We start from the raw sequence: 25,370 nt of genomic DNA, 5'->3' as shown, positions 1-25,370 counted from the left end.
AGTCTCATGCTTGCTGGTGGGAGTGCAGATTGGTACAGCCACTTTGGAGAACTGATAGTATCTTATAAAGGTGAACCTAGCCAAACCCTATGACTCAGCGTTAACATATCTGGGTAAATAACCATCAGAAAGGCATACACATACACATGTTCATTAAAATTAAAAAAAAGAATGTTCACAACATTAATAGTAATAGAAACTGGAATCTACCCCAATGTTCACCAAAGGTAAGATGGATAAATACATTGAGATATATTAATATAATGGAATACTGTATAGCAATGGATGTGAATGAATTACTTCTACACCAATAGAAAGGTCATATCTCACAAACAGAACATTTAGTGAAAGAAGGCTGAAACAAAAGTGTACAAACTGTATTATTCCATATAAATAAAATTCAAACCTTGGCAGGAGAAATCTCGTGTCAGGAATCAGGAAACAAACTACTGCAGTGGTGAAGAGGTCACGTCTGAGAGGGACACGAAGGACTTTTTGACTTGATAGTAGTGCTCTATTTCTTGGCTGAGGAGAGTTAGGTGGGTGTATTCACCCTATGTACATTCATTGAGCAGTACCTGTAAGCTGTGTGTGCTTTTCTGTATAAATGTTGTACTTGAATATAGACCTTTATTGAAATATTTTTGGAAATGCCTATAATTTGTAATATTTAGAGTTACAGAGAACTGTGGGGAAAAAACTGTTATTGTTTTAAGCAAGGAAAAAATAAAAAAGCAAGATGGTACAATAAAGGCATGGATTTTGGGAACAGGCAGTTTTGAGTTTGAATCCTAAATTTACTGCTTACTAGCGTTATGTCCTTGAATACATTAATTTATCTAATCCTGAGCTTCTAAAAAATGGCTTTAAGGAATGTATGTATCAATTGACCTAGAGCTTTTTCTTTTCCTAAAACTTTTTGTGTTTAGCACTACTTAAAGAGTAAAGCCACTGTAATCCCAGGATGGCCTACTGCCAGTAGATGTGGCTTTGGTGGTTACTATATCTCTGCTTCACTCATTTGGAAAAAGCCGATTTAGAAAAAGTATAAGGCACTTCTTATACCAAAGCCATAACTACTTTGCTTTGCAACCCTTTCTTGTTCATGGCTAGCCGCCTAGACATGCTAAAACATGGCAGCAGTAAACAGACTAATCATTTTCCTATACCAAAGCCTCACTCAGGAAACTCACTCGTCTCATCTGTGCCAAAAGCAAATATTTCACAGTCCTCCCTGCTTTGCCTTTTAGGTGACTCAGAACACCTGGTTGCCAATTGCTAGCTGATGATAATTAGCTTTCAATTATCACCAGTTACATTTTCACCTGTTCAATTTGCAAATTCCTGAATTTTTTGGCCTGTCCTATTAACAATTTCTGATCTCTTCTGTCTTCAGTACACCTGCTCTGTGAGAGTGGGGAAACAGTACTCCCACTGGGGAATTACCCCTTCATCTGCCATCCTGTCCAGTTTTATCCATCTGGTGTTAGATGGATACATGGTCCACAAAGAGACATTTGGAGAGACCCAGGTTCTTAGTCTCAGTCTCTTATGTGCTCTCCTGCTTTTCTGGAATTGTTTCTGTGGTTTTTCTCACTTTGTTCAAAAATAGCCAAGTAATCCTTTATCTCTGTAAATTAGCTTTCTTAAAAAATAAACAAAACAAGAGCCAGACAATATAAGGAAAAGCGAATTTTTAACATTGTGGGGGTCTCCTAAATTTGATAATGGATTAAGAATCAATAAACCAGGGTATAAAAATAAGTTAAAGGAGATAACAGAGTAAGATTTTCAAGAACAGAAAAGCTATCATAGTGAAATTTGTTGGTGGTTATATTTGAAGACATGTCAATTAAACAGAATGTATCCATTAAATGTCTGATAGGTAGTCTTAGAATTAACATGAATTAAAGTGGAATCCTCTAAATAATATAACATCATATACAAGGCAGTGTCACAATATAGGATATCAAACCTGGGATTAAGTGGACCCATGACATTGATTTATGCATTAAATAATGTGAACAGAGCTCATATATAAGGAATTTTAAAATGACATGAAAAATGCTGCTCATAGAAAATAATTTACTTGAATCATATAGTTTACTTTCTATTTAAAAATCATTGTTTAAATTAAAAAACAATAACAAAACTATGACATTAAAAGAAAAGTTTTAAAAAGAAAGAACACATAGCACCTTTCTGTAACATTATAGATATTTTACCTTGCATGTTTTTCGTTTTTACCAACATATATTTACATCATTTTATTTACAGATAATAATAAATATTATACTTTTAATCTACAGTGTGTTTAATGTTCTTCCATGTTTCCATAGTTTTTATTACTTTAATGAATGCAGATTAGTTCATCAAAATAATATATTACAATCTACTAAATAATTCGCTTTTTTGGGGACATTTGTTTTGCATCTATTTCTTAAATTATTTTGAGTAACACTGCAATGGACATTCTTGTCTTTTTATAACTTTTAGTATATTTGTGGGGAATTATGTGTCAAAGGGTATGATTCAACCCTTGTGTCTTGATATATTGCCAAATTGCCTTTCCAAATACTGCTTATCAATTTGTGTTTTCCACTTCCAAATTTTCATTACTCGAATAGTAATGTTTTTAACTCCTTTTACATTTTTGTCAGAAAGAATATATTTTTGCGTTTTTAATATTGGAAAAAATTCACGCTTAATGAAAAAACCTATAAAAACAGGAAATTGTAGAGAAAAACAAAACCAACATTACCATGATTCTGTTGCCCAGAAAATTCTTTAATATTTTGGAATATATTATTTCAGGCTTTTATTGGAAAATATTTTAAAAATCCATTATAATGCTGATATTTTGGAACAGTGAACAATAAGTACTTCATAGTCTAGTTTCCCCAATTACATTTTGATTTTTTTAGGTTTAAGCATCATACCTTATATTTATTTTGAATCTACACAGTACAAATCATAGTTCTATCATGTGAAAGATACCAAAATTTATGAAAAATTGTTGAGGTCCACGTTTTTCCTGGGAGTAGGAATTCACATTTATTGAAACTGTAGACTTTAATATTTTGTTTGTGTTATCTCTCAAATATGACTTATTTATATATTTATCCATTCACTCAAGGGACATTTATTAAGTAGTTAGTAAGACACAAATAAGGACCTGGTCATTCTGTGAAGATGGGCCATAGGCTAGTCAGAAAAGACTTTACTGCAAGAGAAACTTCACCTGAATATTGAATGACAAGTAGGTCTTAAAGAGGCTCAAGCAGGCAAGAGAAGGAACAGTATTTCAGAAGAAGGCACAATACGATTAAAGATTCAAACATGTAAGAGAACCATGATACTGACAGTAGCTTTATATGAGGAAGTAGTGTTAAGAAAGGAGCTGGAGAAGTAAGGACGGGCCATAGCAGAGTGGGCATGATGTGTCATGAGAAGGATAGTTACCTAAGACATTGCAAAGCAGGTATTAATGTAGTAATAGAAAAATACATAACTATATGCAATTAAATAAGTTAGATATTTATTACATCAAATACCAAATTTCCTATATTCCAAAAACATGTTTCATCTAAGCTAGTCTAAACAGGTATATATGGGAATTACTTCTTAAATACCACATAGTCATTGTTTACGTATGCTCACAATCTAAACAATGGAAGCAATATGTTTCATGGACATCTCATGGTAAATACCTGAAAAGGGAGTTTTTGGCTTCATCTCAACTAAAATGTAAGCTTCAAGTCTCTAACCATCAATAAATACTACCACATCTCTTAAACATCAGGTTCTAACTGTGAATATATAATGCTAGGTGACAACCTATTCCCATATAGACCCTTTCACCTTGAAACTAACACTCTGATTATTTTTTTAAATGGCAATAAAAATAAAGAAAATAAAAAAGATAGACTTTATTACTCAAGGATGGTAACTAACCTGAGCTACCATGGGTGGTCAGAGACTGAAAATATACTCAGTACGTGGTCAGAAATTTTAAGTGAAGTAGGTTTGTTGGACCAAAAGATGTGGCTCTGAGTACGTATCAAAATATACACAAATGATGTCATTTGACCCACAACAAGCATTAATGCTGATTCTGAATGATGAAGAGCAAATATAATGGAATTCAGTGCATTCCATTTGTATTTAAGCATTTTGTGAATATTACAAACAGCATGTCTAAGGCCTCTGTAGGGTCCCTCTATCAAGATTTCACTCATTTTAGCTGCCAGGACATGTCTTGTACCAGGCACTATATGGTAATACTACACCTTTCTCACCCCTCAGACTTCTTCAGAAAATCTGTGCAGGATAGAGAAGAATTTATAGTCACTGAAAAAAATTGATTTTGGTTTCTAAGCCTCAGATCTGAAAATCTGAGTTTGTAATTGATTTAGTTTCTTAATTCCCACTCTGTTTTTTTCCAGATTTGGGGATGTTCGTTCTCATTGCAGAATTGTAGTCTCTGGATTTTTATGCACTTGTACCCCACTAAAGTTTTTCATTATAAATACTAAGAAATGTAGTCAACAAGAAGAGTTTATAGAACCTTTAAAGATCTGACATATATCCGTGAGTTTGCTATCTCTATTTATTTGGATAGTCAGTAACTGCTCACATTGATAAGCCACTTGTATATGGACTGCTGACTTCAGTGGTTCACTGATTCTATGATTTATATTTGTGCAATTTGGCACCTATCATGTAGAAAAAGTACTCTATTGTATTCTTAAATTGTCTTGGACTTTTAAAGTGATATGATTTTTTAAATCTTTATTCACCTGATGAGAATTAAATGTACTATTTTTATTTTTATGGTTATCATACTCCTTTTGAAATGAAATTGTTATGAAAGACATATAATTTCTATCATTTACATGTGGAGATAGAGTGAGGAAACCACCCTCCCCTGGAAAATCTGGGTCTTTTCCTCACTTCCACTATGGCTTCTTATTTCCTGATAATTGATGAGTTTATATAAACCACCTGTACTTGTTGCTCTTTTAAAAAAAAAAAAACAAAAAACAAAACCCTCGAGCTGAAGTAGCATCTAAATGTTGAATAGCAAGGAATCAATGATTAAAATTATAGTATTTCCATACTATGGAATACAACCCACATATTGTAAATGTTGGAGAATATTTAATGAAGTGTGGCTTTCAGATGTTTCCTTTTAATTGAACCCAAACAGGATACACATATATCAAAATCAAATAGATTAAAACCAGTAATCAGGATAAAATGTTAAAAAGCAGAGAAAAAAGATACATGTATCACAAGGGAATAAGCATAAGGGAAATCAGATATTTTTTATCAGAAACTATACAAGACCCAAGGCAATGGAATGACATCTTTAAAGTGTTCAAAGGGAAAAAATAACTGTCAATTTAGAGTTCCATCAAAATTTCTTTCAAAAATAAAGTGTAAATAAGGACTTCGAACTCTTTTTAAGAAATTAAGACTTCTATTTTTAGAGAAGTTTTAGGTTCACAGCAAAATTGAGGGGGAGATAGAGATTTCCCATATACTCCCACCCCTTCTCCCCCAGTCTCCCCATTCCCAACCTCCCCACCAGAGTGGTACATTTGTTACAATTGATGTACCTACATTAGCACATCATAATCACCCAAAGTCCATAGTCTACTATGGTTTACTTTCAACATTGTATAGTCGGTAGGTTTGGACGAATGTGTAATAACATGTATCCATCATTATGGTATCATACAGAGTATTTTCACTGTTCTAAAAGTCCTCTTTGTTTTGCCTGTTTATCCCTATCTCCACCCCAATCTCTGGCAGCCACTGATCTTTTCATGTCTCTATAGTTTATTTTTTTTTCCTTTCTAGAATACCATATAGGTGAAAGCATACAGTATGTAACCTTTTTAGATTGGTTTCTTTCACTTAGCAATATGCATTTAAGATTCCTCCTTGTCTTTTCATGGCTTGGTCACTCATTCCTTTTTAATGCTGAATAATATTCTGTTGTCTGGATGTACCACAGTTTATCCATTCACCTACTAAAGAACATCGTGGTTGCTTCCAGGTTTTGGCAGTTCTGAATAAAGCTGCTATAAACATCTGTGTGCAGGTTTTTATGTAGACATATGTTTTCAACTCCTTTGGATAAATACCAAGGAGAGCAGTTGCTGGATTGTTTGGCAAGAGTTTGTTTATATTAGTTAGAAACCACCGAATTATCTTCTAGAGTGTCTGTATGATTTTCCATTCCCACTGGAAATGAATGGGATTTCCTGTTCCTCCACATCCTTGTCAGCGCTTGGTGTTGTCATTGTTCCAGATTTTGATAGATGTGTATCTCATTGTTTTAATTTGCATTTCCCTGATGACATATGGGGAGCATCTTTTCAGATGCTTATTTCCCTTCTGTATATCTTCTTTGGTGAGGTATCTGTTAAAGTCTTTGACCCATTTTTTTAATTGGGTTGTTTTCATACTGTTGAGTTTTAAGTGTTCTTTGTATATTTTGGATAACAGTCCTTTATCACATGAATCTTTTGCAAATATTTTCTTTTTAATAATATGTTTTCTTCTCAATATTCTTTGCATAATTTTATAAATTATTTTGACTTATAAATAGAAAACTACTAAAATAGAAAATAAACAGTTGGGTTTTCAGGGCTGAAATACACACATTAGGTTTTGACCTATTAGGTTTAACATGAGTCCAAGCTATTTCCTCTGGTCTTTTATACAGACATGATCATTTACAAAAATCAAACTTCATTCTCTTAGCCCTGACCAATCTGTTAAAACATCATCAGTTTTTGTAAAGTCTAAACGACAGCACTAGTTTTCAATGGAAATATAAATAAGCCTTGATTTGATTTAACAAAATGATAGTGTTTAGCAAAATCTTACATTTATATATCCTAAACCCAGTATCTAGTGTTTCCAGAAAATCATCTATAGAGAACATATTTTAGTTCATTTCACAGTCTGTTAATTGTGTAACACACTGTAACCATTACCTTTTACCAACTACAATTACTCTTCTAATGAAAACTGATGAATTTAACAAAAAATTATTAGATCGGTTTGATCTAAGCATGAACAAGTGGTTGATGGGAAATGCTTCCTAATGAATATTTCATTACCTTTACCCCTCCCTCCTTCAATTTCATAATTGAATTACATGCCTCAATTTAGTTAAGAAATAATAATTTAAAACATTTAGTGTACAAAATACCATAATATGTAACATTAGCTATAAGGAATTTTCTATTTCAGACCAGAGAAGTTATTGCCTGTCGTTTGGTTTTTATACATCTAGTATATGAAGGCAAATCTAGTTTTTTTTTTCCATAAAATTTTCTTCTTCCTCAGTTTTCTGCCTCCTAAATATCTTTGAAATAATGTTCTCTTCTCTCTTTGTCACTGTCAGTGAAAACCACCATTATTTCTGGCAACCCAATTTTCTGCCTCTCTTTCTTCTGTCTCATTTTTCTTCAATTTCCTATCAGAAAATTCTTTTAAAAAATGCTTAAATCTTGACTTAAATCTTTCAATGGTCTCCCATTGCCTTTAGAATAAGCTGCTAATACCTTAGAATAAGAGATCCTGTGGGGTTTGTTTCCTGGCTACTTCTCAGTGTCACCTTCCCTGTGGCATCCAGTGCTCCAGTAATACTGGACAGTTTGCTGCTCTTCAAACATTTCCTGATGTGCTTGTAGGCTTACCTCTGAATATTCAGTTTTCCCTGCTTGAATTGTTGTCCCCAGACTTTCTCTGCCCCCCACACCACTTAGTAAATTTCCATTCATCGTTCAAGAAGCAAATTTAAACTTTTTTTTTTGTCAGTAGGAGGGTAAGATGTTAAAGTGTGTCATCAGCATAAACTTTATCCTGAGAATACTGTAAAATAACCTATATTTTGAAACCATCCTCCATATCAATTTCCCATTTTTTAAATCTCTACCATGTTTACAAACAGAGCCTTCAAAGTACTTGTAATGAAGAGGACTGCTGGTTAATACCCCACCCATATCCCCTCTTCCTTATCTCTTTACTGCATACCATAAATTCAGAGAATTAATAAAAGTCTAGGAGCAGCCCTCTCAACCTGTTATGGAGGAAATTTGATGTATAAGTGTTACAGTTCCTTTGTCCCTAGGTTGGGGTCTATATGAGGTGTTCCTCAAAGAAGTTAAGATCCTGTAACTCACAGTGATAACTTGCCAGATAATTCATCCTTTATTGGTTCTCTTTCCTTCCCTCTTACATTTGCCTTGACTCATTTCTTGGGATCATCTCCAAAATAAGTTACGTGCACTAAAATCTTTGTCCAACAGTCTACTTCTGGTAGAGCACATACTAAGAAAGACACTGGTAAATACCACTTATACATTGAATTGTTTTTGCATGTCGTAATCTATTAATGTTAGGCTTTGCTAATCAGAATGTCTTAGGAGTTGCAAAGTAAATAATTATAGCTTCTATATAAGTATATAAACTTATGTATAGTTCACATGTACGGATATAAACTCAGAGCATATAAATTCCATTCAAGCTCAAGTGAGAGCAGTTTGAAGATTAAAGAATAGAACAAAATAAACCAAGGATGATGATATAAAACCCATCACAATCTATGGGTATCTGGCATTATCTGACCTATGGGATTCTTCTCTTAGCATTGGAAAAAAATTCCTGAGTCAATTTTAGCACCAAAATATTACTTAGATCTACATGTATTCTTCTTACAATCTTATAACACAGTGTTAGGCTTTGGCTAAACTTTAGATCTGGTTTTCTTATTTTTGTCATTTTATTCTAAGATAAAAATTATTATAAATTAATATAGCAAATCAAAAAGTAAAAGAAAATAAAAACTAACTCTCATTGTTTCTCCCTACGAGATATCACTATTAAAAGTCTGGCATAGCTTTCCATACAAATTTCCATGTGTATAGGATTATATAAATGTAGGCTAACACTGTTCATATCATTTTGTGAACTTCCCTTCCCAGTAAATACAGTCTGAATTTTTCAATGTCATTAAATATTTTTCTATAAAATTATTTTTGATTGCTATAGGATACTCCATTTAAGATTCTTATTTTTTGGTTTCATTTGCTATTTTAAGTGACACATTTATAAATCCTTAAGTCAAATTTTGTAAACTGATAGTTGTTACAGGGCCTACCCATGGTAACCATATCCTGGCTCATAGAATCTTGGGTAATTTTACCACCTGGCATCAGAGAATCAAGTAATTCAATGTTTTAAAACTACTTCAAATGTCTTTACCTAAATTTTATTAGAGATCCCTCTTCTATATGACTCTCATTTCAGAACTAACCCATTCCTGTTATTCTGTTTATTCGTATTCTTCTTTCCCCAAAACATGTATTACTACCTAACTTACTACATAATTGCTCATTTTTAATGTTTATTGTCCATCTCTTCAATAGACTTTAAGAACCATGAATGAGGTTCTTTCATGAGACTTGAGGTTCTTCAACAGACTTTAAGAACCATGAATGAGAAGCATGTGGTGGGTGTTTAATAAATTTTTGAGAAATAAGTACGACTTGAAAAAGGCCTTTTTCACATTGTATAATCTCTAATTCTAGTTATTTCAACTCATTATCATAAGAACCAACATCCCAAAATAATCTTTAGGTTATACTATTTCTTCACTTTGGGGATTTTTGCCCACAGGTTGCTCAGTTGCTAATTTTCTTGTGGGTTTTGGAACTATTTTGATGTATATCATCTGTTCCTCTGCACTAGAAAAATCATAAAATGAAACTGGATGCTTTCAACACAGAGGAGGAAAGGACTGACCTCCAAATGTGGGTGTAGAATCTGAGATGTAAATGAGTCATCTCAAAGCCCAGCATCAAAGTTAGATTATACATGTAGCCATTATAACCATTACAAGGGTAAATGCAAATTATCACTTGATAGGTATCTAAAATCTATTATATGTTGAACTCTATACTAAAGTCATATTTTCCTGTGGAATATCTTTCTAGTAGAAATAAGTACATGAACATTTTAAGGCTGTTACACATTTATTTTCACTTAGATTTTGGTATGTTAAAGATGTTCATATGATTTGGATTAGGGGAGTAAAAAGAAATTTTCATTTAGTCATATTTTGTCTGCTCTTTTAAAAATTTATTTCTCCTGTTTGCTATTTCTGGGGGCAATGCTAGGTGTTTGGAGACAACAAACAACAAACAAAAAACAAAGAAAAACTTTGATAATTTGTTTTATTACTAATTGAGTAATTTACATTCAAGCCAAAAAAAAGTGCATACACAAACTTCAAAGATAAGCCAGATGCTAGAAAAGAAATTTGCAATGCATGGTACCCCCCAAAACACCAAGACCCAGAATATATATAAAGATTCTTACATTCGGCGAAAGACAACCTCAAAGAAAAATGGGCAAAAGACATAAAGAGACAATCTGAAGAAAAGGAAACATGAATGTCCAACGAACATATGAGAAAGTATATATTTTTAATAGTAAAAAAGTGAAAATAAGATATCAGTGAGATACTTTTTCAACTCCAGTAAAAGTCTGAGAGTTTCATAGCTCTCATACATGATGTCAATACAAATTAGTATAACCTCATAAAAAGGAATTTGGCAATATCTAATATAATTGAGGGTGCAGATAACATGCAGTCCAGTAATTCTACACCTAGTCATATATTCTAGAGAAAATCTTTCAAAAACAGCCTGCCACCACCAACATAAGGATATATCTGACCTATGGGTTCACTTGTATCTGTCTGATATCTGAATACAGCTATCACGCAAATAAACCCAGACCAGAAGAATTGTGAGAATTAATAAGTATGGTTTCAAGTCACTAAAGTATGGAGTAATTTGTTTCACATAAAAAAAGCTAGCATATCCACTCATGTCTATGCTATATATAAATATAAATACAAACATAGTGAAAATAAAAAATAAGATTATGTTAACATTTTGCAACAATAATATAGAATAATATTTTCCTATGTGAGGCAAGATATTGAGTATTTGTTATTATCTCTACAGCTAGAGAAAACCAGAAAAATAAGTAGAGAAGTAAATTTCCCTTCTCATTCCAAAATTGTAGCCAGTTTTTGTATCCTGAATGTGGGCTCCTTTGCATCAGAGGATATTTGGGGACCTTGGTATTTTGTGATGACAATAAGAATTTGCTTTGTCTTCATCCACTGAGAGAGGCTAGTTCTTCGAGTTGAAGTGGCTGAGTGCCCAGATCTAAGGAAAAGAAAATTGTGTTAGTTTAGGTTATCCCAGAGGCAGACACTGAGAAAGGAATTTGAGTGCCAGAGGTTCATTTGGAAAGTACAGAAAATAACAATAAGGGAGAGGAGAGGTGGTACAGGGAAGGGAAGGAGACAAAAGATACATTAATCAGCCTACTCTCCCCCAAGGGCAACTGGAGCTCAGTCCTGTAAGGAAACTATAAACTGGTGTGAACACCTGACTCAGTTTCACCTCTGCAACCCTTCTCCTTTCATCTGCTACAGAAGGGTGAGAGAGCTGGAGTATTTACACACCACCTTCAACAAATTGCGGCCTGTTCCAGTGGGAGAGTGGTGTTAATTCCCTGGAATTTCCAGACTGCTATGTAGGAGGAAGCCTTTTCCTGGCTCTGGAAAAAAAAATTCCTCAGACAAAGGGAAGTTCATCAGAGAACAATAAAAGGTCCAAGACATAGGGGCAGGGTCTGATGATGTCTGCTCCAGCGATCTTTCCTGTAATTGGGCAAAGGAGAAATTTGGTTTGGAAATTTCAGAGACTGGTCTACTTGCTCAGAGATTGGAAAGTGGGGACTTGGATGGCTCGGGTTGCCATGGTTACTCTGAATGGAGACCTTAAGGGGCGAAGTAGCGGCTGATTTGAGGTTTGCTTTGCTGGCTCCTCAGTCCACTAGGCTTTCAAGGGTTCATATATTGCAGAGAGCAGGCTCTAAGGCAGCCAGGTATAGTAGAAGGAGAACCAAAATTTCAACCTCGTAAGCCCTTGGAGACTTGTGTATTGTAGGGAGTGGGAATGCCCTGCTGCCAGATATGATTATGGTAAGGTTTTTGTATCATTGGTAAGTGGGGCATAAACCTGAGTGATTTAGGAAAAAAAATCCATCTAAGGTTTCCTGCACCTAAGTGATATGGAACATATTATAACCAGTCTCCTATTGTTAGAAGTCAATACATTATGAATAAAAACAAGATGATTATCTTTGAATTTTACCTGTGTGAGGATGTCTGAGAATTTTCTCTAGGAGAAATCCCTAACTGTGGAAATCTGGATCAAAAGGTGGGCACAGTTTGAGTTTTAAAATATACTGCAAAATTGTCTTTGAAAATGGATATATTGATTTGTACATAGTTCCACCAATGTATTGATAGTTGGAGTTTTAATGATGCGTAAGTGGCATTTTTAAAACATATCTTTTAACTACATACAACAATTCCTAGCTTCCATGTCTTAATCTTCTCTTATTTCACAAAACAACAGAAAGTCATGAGTTATCAACACAAGGGTGTCAAAAGGTGCCAAGTTGTTCTTAATTAGACTAGTTGATTTTCTTCTCACTTTTGAGATATTTCTGGAAACTTTGAAAGAATTTTTTTTCTTTCAGTTATTCAAACTCATTTGCTAAATTTGCTTGCTTTTGTATAATATGAAATTCATATTTAATGTCAGGGCGTTACTAGAATTCTAGTTCTGTGACTCATTTTTTCCAGTTTTAGTCTTTACTATCTTATTTGTTTAGTATGTGTGATAGAGAACTGATAAACAGAATTCCATGTATATTATAAAAACTACTTAGTTGATTTACAGTACTTAAAAACTCCCAGTAAGTAAAATGAAAAGAAGAGAAATTACATCTTTGATAAGATTCAGCTTTTATCAGGAGGTAATATTAAAATTTGCTTTCAGAATATAATCAAGCATTTGTCCAGTTATCTTTAATTGATCTGCTATAAAAGTGAGAGTGCAAATTGTAGATGAAATTGCAATGCATTACAAATCAAAGAGGATAAAATAAAGCAATAAAATAGGATGGAGATTTTTTCATTTGAGCACTCATGGGCTACTTACTGTTTTTCAATATTGCTAGTGAGGGGAAAAAAATTCAATAGCTTAAAATCAACCTGGACTTTAAAATGAAATTAAAAAAAGTTTTTGTAATCTTGGTTACTTTTAACTCAAAATGGGAGTTCTATGACAGGCTGCTTATTACTGCCTTGTCTGACAGGCTGGAGAAACTACTCACTCAGGCAGCATGGGTGAAGGGCTAATTATGGCAATGAGGGGAGAGAGGGGATAGAAGTTAACGAGTCTGAATCTCTTCAGTGCTGTTACTCCCTTACTCTATGTTTCTAACTTAGGCTTGTAAAGATGCCCATTTCCTTTTTAGCCTGAAATGCTCAGAAAAACAGATAAGACCATGGGTTAGGGCATCGCAGTGGCTGAATCTCATCCATCTCTTACTAGCTAAATTTTAAGTTCTAATTTTTTATTGAAGTATAGTTGATTTACAATATTAGTTTCAGATATACAGCACAGTGATTCAGTATTTTTATAGGTTATACTCCATTTAAAGTTATTACAAATAGTGGCTATAATTCCTGTGCTGTATCCTTGTTTTGTATCTATTTTATACATAGTATCTCTTAATCCCATATCCCCACACCTCTGTCCTGCCACTCTCCCCATCCCTTTCCTATTATCCACTAGTTTTTCTTTTTTAAAAAATTTATTTATTTATATTTTAGTTTGACTGTGTTGGGTCTTCGTTGCCGCGTGCGGGCTCTCTCTAGTTGCAGTGTGCGGGCTACTCAGTGCAGTGGCTTCTCTTGTTGTGGAGCATGGGCTTTAGGCCGTGCAGGCTTCAGTAGTTGTGGCGCATGGGTTCAGTAGTTGTCGCTTGTGGACTCTAGAGCACAGGCTCAGTAGTTGTGGCACACGGGCTTAGTTGCTCTGCAGCATGTGGGATCTTCCCGGACCAGGGCTCGAACCCGTGTCCCCTGCATTGGCAGGCAGTGTCTTAACCAATGTGCCACCAGAGAAGTCCCTACTAGTTTGTTTTCTATATCTGTGAGTCTCTGTTTTGCTGTATACATTCATTTATTTTTTAGATTCCACATATGTGATAATAATGTACAATATTTGTCTTTCTCTGTCTAAATTATTTCACTAAGCATAATACTCTCTAGGTCCATCCATGTTGTTGCAAAAGAATTTCATTCTTTTTTATGGCTGAGTAATACTCTAGAGTGTGTGTGTGTGTGTGTGTCTGTCTCTGTGTGTCACAGCTTTATCCATTCATTGGTTGATAGACACTTGGATTATTTCTCTATTCTGGCTATTGTAAATAGTGCTTCTGTGAACATTGGGGTGCATGTATCTTTTCAAATTAATGTTTTTGTTATTTTGAATATAAACCCAGGAGCGGAATTGCTGGATCACATGGTAGTTCTATTTTCAGATTTTTGAGGAACCTCATACTGTCCTCCATAGTAACTACACCAATTTACATTCCCACCAACAGTGCACAAAAGTCCCCTGTTCTCCACATATTCATCAACATTTGTTATTTGTAGACTTTTTGATGATAGCCATTTTAATAGTTTCTCGTTGATATCTCGTTGTTTTGATTTTTATTTACCTTATAATTAGCGATGATGAGCATCTTTGCATGTGCCTGTTAACCATCTATATGTCTTTTTTAGAAGAAGTCTATTCAGGTCTTCTGCCTACTTTTTTTTTAAATTAATTAATTAATTAATTAATTTATGGCTGTGTTGGGTCTTCGTTTCTGTGCGAGGGCTTTCTCTAGTTGCGGCAAGTGGGGGCCACTCTTCATCGCGGTGCGCAGGCTCTGTCGCGGCCTCTCTTGTTGCGGAGCACAGGCTCCAGACACGCAGGCTCAGCAATTGTGGCTCACGGGCCCAGTCGCTCCGCGGCATGTGGGATCTTCCCAGACCAGGGCTTGAACCCGTGTCCCCTGCATTGGCAGGCAGATTCTCAACCACTGCGCCACCAGGGAAGCCTTTCTGCCTACTTTTTTAATTGGGTTGTTTGTTTTTTTGATATTGAGTTGTATGTGCAGTTTATATATTTTAGATATTACTCTCTTATCGGTCATATCATTTGTAAATATCTTCTCCCATCTTGTAGGTTGCTTTTTTTGTTTTGTCAATGATTTCTTTTAGTGTACAAAAGCCTTTATTAGGTCCCATTTATTTTTTTTTGCTTTTGTTTCCTTTGCCTTAGCAGACAGATCCAAAAAATATTGCTGTGTTTTACGTCAGAGTATTCTGCCTGTATTCTCTTCTACGAGTTTTATGATTTCAGGTCTTACATTTAGGTTTTTAATCCATTTTGAGTTTATTTTTGTATATGGTGTTAGGGAATGTTCTGATTTTATTCTTTTACAGGTAGCTGTCTGGTTTTCCAGCACCACTTCTTGAAGAGACTCTTTTCTCCATTGTATACTCTTGCTTCCTTTGTCATAGATTAATTGACCACAAGTGTGTGGGTTTATTTCTGGCTTTTCTATTCCATTCCATTGATCTATGTGTCTGTTTTTGTGCTAGAACCATGCTGTTTTGATTTCTGTAGATTTGTAGTATAATCTAAAATCAGGCAGCGTGATACTTCTAGCTTTGTTCTTTTTTTCTCAACGTAGCTTTGGCAATTGGGGTCTCTTGTGATTCCATATACTTTTTAGGATTAATTGTTCTAGTTCTGTGAAAACTGTCATGGTACTTTGATTGCAATTGCATTAAATCTGTAGATTGCTTTTGGTAATATGGCCATTTTAACAATATTAATTCTCCCTGTTCAGGAACATGGGATATCTTTCTGTTTCTTTGTATCGTTAATTACCTTCATCAGTGTTTTATAGTTTTCAGAGTATAGGTCTTTGACCTTCTTGATTAAGTTTATTCCTAGGTATTGTATTTATTTTTTTCATGCCCCACTTACAGATCATTGAGACAGAAAATCAATAAGGCTACAGTGGTCTTAAATGACACAATAAACGAATTGGAGTTAATAGATATCTATAGGATATTCCATCCAAAAACAGCAAGATACACATTCTTTTTACGTTCCACACGTTCCACATGGAACGTTCTCCAGGATATATCACCTGCTAGGCCTCAAAACAAGTAGGTCTCAAATTTGGGAGGATAGAAATTATATCAAGCATTTTTTTTTCTGACCACAATGATATGAAACTAGAAGTCAATAACAGGAAAAATGAACAGAGAAAAGAACAAACGTATAGAGACTAAACAATATGCTACTAAAAAACTAATGGGTCAATGAAGAAATCAAAGAGGAAATCAGAAAATACCTAGACACTAATAAACATGGAAACAAAACTTTCCAAAATCTACAGCATGCAGCAAAAGCAGTTCTAAGAGGGAAGTTGATAGTGATACAGACCTTCCTCAAAAATCTCAAATAATCAACCTAACATACTAACTGAAGGAATTAGAAAAAGAAGAAAGAGAGCCCAAAGTCAGCAGAAGGAAGGAAATAATAAATGTCAGAGAGGAAACAGAGACAAAAAAAATAATAGAAAAGATCAATGAAATCACAAGCTGGTTTTCTGAAAAGAAAAAAAAACTGATAAACCATTAACCATGCTCATCAAGAAGAAAAGATAGAGGACCCAAATAAACAAAGTAAAAAAATGAAAGAGGAGAAATCACAACTGATACCACAGATATACAAAAAAATCATAAGAGAATACTATGAACAGTTATATTCCAACAAACTGCACAACCTAGAAGAAATGTAAAAATTTCCTAGAACTGAATCAGGAAGAGACAGACAATTTGAATAGACTGATCTCTGTAGTGAAATTCAATTTGTAATAAAAAAAAAAACCAACCCCAAAACAAAAAACCTCCCAGCTAACAAAATTCCAGGACCAGATGGCTTCAAAGGGGAATTCTACCAACATATAAAGAAGAGCTAATACCTATCCACAAACTACTCCAAAAATTGAAGATGGTAGAACACTCCCAGGTTTATTCTACAGGCCACCATTACTTGATGCCAAAACCAGGCAAAGACATTACAAAAACATAAAATTACAAGCTAATATCTTTGAATATAGATGCAAAAATTCTCAACAAAATATTAACAAACTGAATTCAACAATATAAAGGATCATACACCATGGTCAAGTGGAATTTAATCCAGGGATGCAAGGATGGTTCAATATTGATTCAAAACAATCGATGTGTGATACACCACATTAACAAGAGGATGGGTAGAAATCACATGATCATCTCAATAGTCACAGAAAAAGCACTTGACAAAATTCAACATTGTTTCATATAAAAACTCTAATCAAAGTTGGTATAGAGGGAACATATCTCAACATAATGAAGGCCATCTATGATAGACGCACAGCTAACATACTCAGTGGTGAAAAGCTGAATACCTTTCCTCTCAACTTAGGAACAAGACATGGATGTCCACTCTCACCACTTCTGTTTAACATAGTAATGGAAGTCCTAGCCACAGCAATCAGATAAGAAAAATAAAATAGCATCCGAATTGGAAAGAAAGAATTAAATCTATCACTGTTTGCAGATGACATGATACTGTATATAGAAAACCCTAAAGTCTCCACAAAAAGACTATTAAAATTAATGAATTCAGTAAAGTTGAAGGATACAAGATTAATATACAAGAATCTGTTGCTTTTCTGTACACTAATAATTAACTATCAGACAGAGAAAGCAAAAAAAACCCCAACAAAACCCTGTTTAAATTGCATCAAAAAGAATAAATTGTAAATTATTTAATCTCCTTGAGTCTGTTTCTTTGTCTATAAAATGGGAAAAATAATAGCCATCTCCTGGGTAATTGTGAAGTTGAACAAAGACAACAATGTGTGCATTGTCTATGTATGTGTTATGTACTGAGACTTGAAGGCTAGTGATATTATTTTAGTTTGCTGTTGTTGGTACTGTTCTTACTACTACTTATTATTGTAATGCTTTACTTTGGTTGGGGATTAAATCATTTACTAGAAATGAAGGGAACATGCCATAGGATTCAAGTTTCCTAACAATCGCACTTAAAAGATGAATTCCAAATGATTCTTTTTACTACTGTCAGTAGAATGGGCTTTCTCTTAGGTCTGTAGAAGGATTCTTACTAAGAATTTTTGGTAAGGTTTTTATAAGTCTATGTCATTGTTCAGACAATTCACAAATGTAAGTATATAATTCATTCTTAAGAATAGCTGTAATATAAAATAGTTCAGTAGTTACTAAAACTGGATGATAATCAAAATCACATGTGGCATTTCAAGACATACAGAAACTGAGGTCCTGCCCCAGTCCTTCTCAATTAGAGTCCTGAAATGGGTTATCTGTATGATAGGGATCACTTCTGATGGTCAGACCAATGTGGCAACTGCTACTGTATTTGAAGATTAAGTTTTAGAAATGTTATGCCTTTAGTAAAATGGGGTGAATGTCCCCCCTCTTGTTGCATTTAACATTGTGCATATGGATTAATTTTCAGAAATGGTATGAGGAGTAAATGTTTTCTCCCCCTTCCCTTTTACATTGCTAACAGTGTAGACCTTTGAGTTATTCTAGTCTAATTTCCTCCATATGCAAAGATTCTGGCAATCTTGACTCATTCAGCAAATGGAGTATACATCACTGCATGAATACTTTTCATCTAGTTCACAGAAATCCCTCTTCTGGGAGCTAAAAGACACCTCTTTGTAACATTCATAAAAATTTGGGAAGATAATCCTCTGATTTGTTTCTGTGTTTACATTGAGGACTATTATTTAAAAGCCAACAATTTACGTGAAATGCTGGGAAATAAAGTGCAGCTGTGGTTTGTGGGAGAGTGATGTGAGAGAAGTTCAATGATTTTTCTAACCATTGGGTTTCTTCATCCAAACCATCATGGCTTTTTCTTCAGACCAGGTTTGCAAAATTTAATGCCTACTAGTATTAAATATGAGTGAAGTATATGGGGACTCTTGCAAAATGGTATCTATAATTGACTAAGTTGAATTTTTTCTGTATCATTTTATTTGCAGGTTATATATGTAGTGCTAGTCTTTACTTCTCAGAAGGTGTATATGTAGTCTTCCAGTTTTCTTGAAATCCATGGTCCTCTTGGTGATGTTGTATTTTATTTTTAAATTTTGATAGAAAGATGAGTCTAACAAATGTTTAATTTTTCTCTTAACTCTGCTTTAAGAAAACTGTGCAGATGTGATAAATGGCAGCTTATTGTTGCAGTGTAGGAATAAAGACTCAGTGTTTCTGAATCTGATTATTTTTTTTTCCCAAGAGGGCTCCATATTCTTAAGAGATGGAAATTAATTTGTATGAGAAATTAAAAAACATTTTTAAGAGATGGAAATTAATTTAAACAATTAACAATATATTGTTGGTCTACACAGCTTGGACCAATCAAAACACATCTATGGGATAAGATGTGGCTCATCTTGTACCTTCTAGCAGCCTCCATTCTAGACATTTATGTACTTCAAACATAATAAATAACCATGGATAGTGGCATTAACTTATAGTGATGATGTGCTCCTTTTATTACTCTTAATTTTTCTCCTAGAATTCAAAGAACGAGCTTTCCTTGTGTCTTTTCTTTGACTTTGTTCCGCACATTTATTATAACTAGTAAATTCTAGACCATTTTCCAATAGACTTCAGATCTTCTAACTCAACCATATTTAGGAAATAGCAGGTGATAATGCAACTATTTAGTTTCTGTTCAGACTCTGCTATTTCTTGGTGCAGAAAGATGCAGCCCAAATCCCATTTGCAGTGTTTATTACCTCTCAGAATCTGTGAGCAAGCATCTTTCCTGGTCCTTTTACTTGTCTGTCTTGTCTATTGGCTATCCATTTTCCATTGCTGTCCCAGGTTGGCTGCCAGCGGTACATTTCTCAGCCACTTAATAACTTTACTTAGACAGATTTATAAGAATCCAAGTGCTGTCAAGTCCCTGAGATGTATAGATTGAGGCTTTCTTCTTCTCTTCCACCCCTTCCAACTTTACAGTGTAAGTCTGTCTCCTTAATAGCACTTTGGTCTTAATAGAGTGTGTCTCTCAGGGTCCAGCATCAGCTGTATTGTTGGAGCATGGCTTATGCTCATCTTTTCTGCACTGGACTGCAGTTAAATAGGAGCAATTTATTTCTGTTGTTGTCAATATCACATTTCATGAACCTGAAACTCATTACATTTTTTTTTCAAATTACCTTCCTTGGCTTTGTAAGGGCATTTCCTATTTACTACAGATCATTCCTTTAGATTTGGAAAGAACTGAAACTTTTTGTTACACTTCTGATTGGTATAATAGGGTGCCATTAGATTAAGGATGGGCAGGAGAAGGAAAGCACACCTTTTGACTACAGAAACTACACTTGCCATACTAAATCACAAGGATAGTGGTTTTGGAGCTCCTGGCTTACAGTGCAAAGACAGGAAAAGAAAGAGCTCTCACGTTATGATGTATTACTATAAACTTCTTAAAGACTAGAAATGTTTTTTTTCAAAAGGAATTGAAGAACTGTATCCAAGGGGCAGTTAGGAGTACTGTTAAGGACAATGTCTTAGTGGAATACTGGACCCAATTAAAATAGTTTGCTTTTCTTTTTATGCAAATTTTGCATTGCAGTTGGACCCTCTGCCAATCCCTGTTCTAGAGCACAGTGCTAGGTAACTGGACATATTTTTTTCTTCTCCATGCTGGTACTTAGAGGAAACCCTGATATCAGGTGCTGCAAAGTCAGGGCTGGCTGTCTGCCCAGATGGAGTTGGGTAAATGGAATGATTTAAGGATGCAACAAAGTTTCCTGTGCTCACCAATATCTCAATCAGTGTTTTATCAAGATACAACTCTTCTATTGACTGATCAGAGTCATTCCTTGAGTTTGAGGATCCTAAGGTGACAGGGCCATTATTCGTAAAAGAATACAGAAAAAGTTGTAGCATGGAAAAAGTGCTAGACTAAGAATCAAGAAACCTGAGATCTAATTAGGATTTACCAGTGAATGACCCGGCTACATGCAGTTGAGCTAGGTGTTTGAGGTTTTTGCAGTTTTCTCATCTGCATGGATGATGAAGGTCTGTTTTAACTTGCTAGTTCCTATTTTTGTATTTCCCAATAATATTTGGACACCTCTCATTACTGTGATTGAATTTACTACCTCAATGAATTATTATGGAAAAAGTAGTTATTTTGTCCCTTAGTGCACACTATTCACTAACCTATCACCAACACCTAACACAAAGGAGATGCTTAATCATCAGTTTTGAATTAATGGATAAATGAATGCATGAATGAAATAATCTAATCATATTTAGTCTGTCTTTTTTTAAAATGGATTCTATCTTTGTGGTTTGTCTTCTTATTTATTTGTAACTTCACCTTACACTTATGAACCGGGAATGAGCATGCCCTTTTGCTATCCGTCTTACAACCATGGTCCAGAGTCTTAGACAGCCTTATCTAGGCTTTGCTTACCCAGAACAAACAAATCAGTCAATTCATCCGGTACTCTAGACCCTTGGAAGAATTTCCTTGCCAGGCAGGCTGAATTCCCACGAGTGAGAGCTAAAAACCTTAGGGGACTGAGAAGTAGCCACAGAATACTAGTTGTATGGATTAACCCAACAATTAGGCGACTGTTAGTAATGAACTTTTGTACTTCTCAAATTTTCCCGGTACCAATGCTGCATTAGATGTCAAAATACTGATGAGTGTATATTGGTTTTGCAGGTTTTTGTGTTTGGAAGCACTTTTAGCTCTAGCTTTTTCTAATTTCAGAGGGCTCCTTATTTCCAAACAGTAGCTAAGCATGCTTAATGAAGCAAAATACAGTCTCTGTCATTAAGAAGTCCATAATTTTGTTTTAAAACATAAGAAATTGGAAATACTTATAAATACTTATAAATGGACTTTGCAAACTTTCCCATGTTTGCTTTGGGAAAGGAACTATCATAAAGGAAACTTTTTTATTACAGGTTTTTTATTTTTTTTGGTCACTTCTGTAGAGTTAATACCTTTAAATATCAGTTTTCCATGATCTAGAGAGAGAAAAAGCTATTAGTACATGTTGATCTAAGAATCATGAATCATATTGATCTAAGAATCACTGAATCATGAGAATTTAATCAAGATGGTTCTTAGCCAGGCAACTGTAGCATCTCATAAATACAATGAAGTAAGTACAAATATTTGGAAGGACACTCCTATTTACCCTCATTGTCTTATGGTTGAAGAAGCAATGGCTATGAGAAGATGGCAGTTATTACAAGAGTGAATGGGAAAAAACACAAAACAAAAACAAAATTTAAAAAAAATCTATAATTACTGTCTTTCAAGCTGAATATCAATATAATCTATATGTGTATCATACTACTTAATGTCAAAAATTATTATCAATTACTGATCAGAATAAATAGCCAATTATTATTTTTATTGTCATTGTGTACCTAACAGTGTGAAATTTAATCATTGTAAAATATGAAGAACAACTTTGGGTCTCCCTATAACTAACAATCCCAGTTTCTTGAATCCATTTGGGAGGGTTGAGGTGCGGATAAAAAGGGAATAATAGTATCTCATCCAGGTTACTTCTTTACTTACTCTGGTTTTCTCTATGCAAATTGAAATAACTGCAGTATGTGCCTTCACACGTGTAAGAGCCAAGATAGGAAGACCTAGTTGCATTTCTAAGACAACCTTTGTTAGGTATCATTTTAAAGACTTCTATAGGAGAAATTTCTTAACTTTCTCCGTAACATCTCGTGTCGGCAGTCTTTAACTTCTTCTCTTTCCACATCTAAAGGTTCTGGTTCTTTACCTAATTCAAGTGTTTATAGCAAAGGTAGAGTGAACTAGTATGATGTTGTCTTTGATATTGATATTGTGTTGATATCAGCGTAATTATGTTTATTATGCACACATTGATACCATAGCGAATGATAAATAAAAGACCTTGCCAAAGAACAGCAGATTATAATAATGGCAAGTGTTTATTGAGAACTTCAATATGCCAGCAATAGTTCTATGTAATTTATATGGTATCATATCTATTTTCAAAGTAATCCTGTGGAATACTCATTTTCCCTTGTATTTATGGCTGCAGAGACTGAGTGTTTAGGCAATTTGCCAAAAGCTACGGAGTCAGAATTTGAACCCAGGTAGTCTGATGTCAAAGCCTATGTACCACCTAATTAGTTTCTTTCTAGAAAAAATTTTGAGCTTACTGTATTTGTCACAAAAATATTATTAATTTATTAGATTCAACTTTCAGAGTTGCATTTTCTAAACTATTCCCTGGAATAAAAGTCTCATGAGGTAGTAACTCATAGAGGGGGGTCCTTGACTGAATATGTTTGAGAAGTGATGGGTTAATCAAACCAGTTTCTCTTACTAGGCCCTCTCAGGGCTTTTACCATGCTAATGCACATTGTAGTGCCCCAAGACTAGGAGAGTGTACAGCGTTTTCCTCTCTTGGTCACACTGTGGGAAAGAATTACTTTCATACTGATTTTAGTCTATAGACCTGCACTGTCTGATATGATAGCTACTAGCCAAATGTGGCTATTTAAATTAAAATTAATTAAATTAAAAATTCAATGAGTTGCATTAGTCACATGTTAAGTGTTTAATAACCATATGTGGCTAATGGCTACTATATTACACAGTGCAGATACAGAACATTTCCATCTTCACAGATACTTCTGTTAGCATTTATGTTGTTCTTCTGCATTTGGGGCTAGAGGAAAATAATGCTTTGTAGGTTACTAAACTATACAGGTAGACAATTGCTGCACTAAGGTGAATCTTGAGATAGAAACAATGCTTTTTGACTGACTTCCTTTAGTTTTTCTACTACTGTAAAATGAATCTTTTGAATAAAATATAATTGTGTTTATAAATCACTAATTCCTTATATCTATGGCAAAATTCAAAAGATTTATAGGACTTGGAGTTCAGTATTTAAATAGATATAAACAGCAAAATAAAATAGAGGAAAGCAAGCATGAAGAAAGGATAGATTAATAATCTTGAGAGCTAGTAGAAAATGAGAAATATGCCGCATCGTATAGGAATTTCCCTAAATGGTTTAGTCTCTTCCTCCTAAAAGTAGTCACTCAACTTTGCTTTTGGAGAAGTCCCTGACTGGCCTGGTGCCAGTCCCAGCAGATGTTTCCAGCACCATGAAACATGAATGGCATTGCCAGGATGATCCCTTTTCCTTTCACTTAATCTGGCAGATCATGTTCTTTGGGCAGCAAATATAGACTCCAAAATGACCTCATGTACCCCTCAAGGTTTTTAGGTTCAAGACCAAAGAAAACCTAAACTCCCAAGTCCCACAATTATAATAAAGTATTAAGAGTTTCTGATAAACATTTTTCTCACTAAACTGTTCTCCCCCTCTAGCTTTTGTATGCACAAGCTTGATCCTCCAAAAATATATAAGATGTGAGCATAAAGTTGTTAGACGGACTTATCAATCTGTTAGGGAAGCTGTCTTTGTTGATGGAGTCATAACTTATATGTGTAGGTCCCAATTTATCCACTGTATTTCCATGATTCACATGAAAGATATCAACTCAACTAGCTAAAAAAAGGTTTTCTAGGCTTCTGACTTAGAAACAATGATTTTAATTTTATAACTTTCCTTTACCTTTATCAATATTATTTGTATTGTTTTAAATAAATAAATCTTTATCAATAATAAAAAAGAAAAAAAAAATCTTGAGAGCAAGAAGTTGGCTGCAGGGATTCCCCTTGCTGTGTGCTGGATACATAAAATCTAACTGTATGATGCAACTGGCATAGTTATACCTCATACTCCAGAGAAACAACAGTTGTGATACCCAGCTTGAAAAAGCTAATGATGAAAAACAGACTCTCCCATCAAAGTGGCGTTAATAGGGGAAAGGTAAAATACTAGACCTAGGGTTACTTTTTGATACTTACCTGGAATTCTAAAAGCAATGATCTTTAGGGATCAGGCAGGTTGAGGTAAATACATAAAGGGAGAGGGGAATGGTGGTAGGACAGGGATTGGGAGGGTGGGTATAACACAAATAGGGACTTTTCCCCAAATCAATACTTTTAAAAAAAAAATAAATTTATTTTTTAAATTTATTTTTGGCTGTGTTGGGTCTTCATTGCTGTGCGCAGGCTTTCTCTAGTTGCGGCAAGCAGAGACTACTCTTTGCTGTGGTGTGTAGGCTTCTCATTGTGGTGGCTTCTCTTGTTGCGGAGCGTGGGCTCTAGGCACGCAGGCTCAGTAGTTGTGGCTCACGG

The 25,370-nt window shown here is 34.6% G+C and overlaps 1 long non-coding RNA gene across 1 annotated transcript in view; it reads right to left on the bottom strand.

Annotated features, from left to right (window-relative positions):
• Positions 1–637: 637 nt before the first annotated feature.
• LOC309631850 overlaps positions 638–25,370 on the bottom strand; it is a 99,894-nt gene continuing 75,161 nt past the window's right edge. The window contains exon 2 of the long non-coding RNA XR_014246611.1: positions 638–14,905. This is a non-coding gene — a long non-coding RNA (uncharacterized lncRNA). The remainder of the gene's footprint in view (positions 14,906–25,370) is intronic.

Source organism: Balaenoptera borealis (assembly GCF_965194805.1).
Source record: "Balaenoptera borealis genome assembly, chromosome: 7".
Classification (NCBI taxonomy): Eukaryota; Metazoa; Chordata; class Mammalia; order Artiodactyla; family Balaenopteridae; genus Balaenoptera; species Balaenoptera borealis.
Note: the sequence above shows the minus strand (reverse complement) of the source record. Positions and strands in the feature narration are given on the sequence as shown.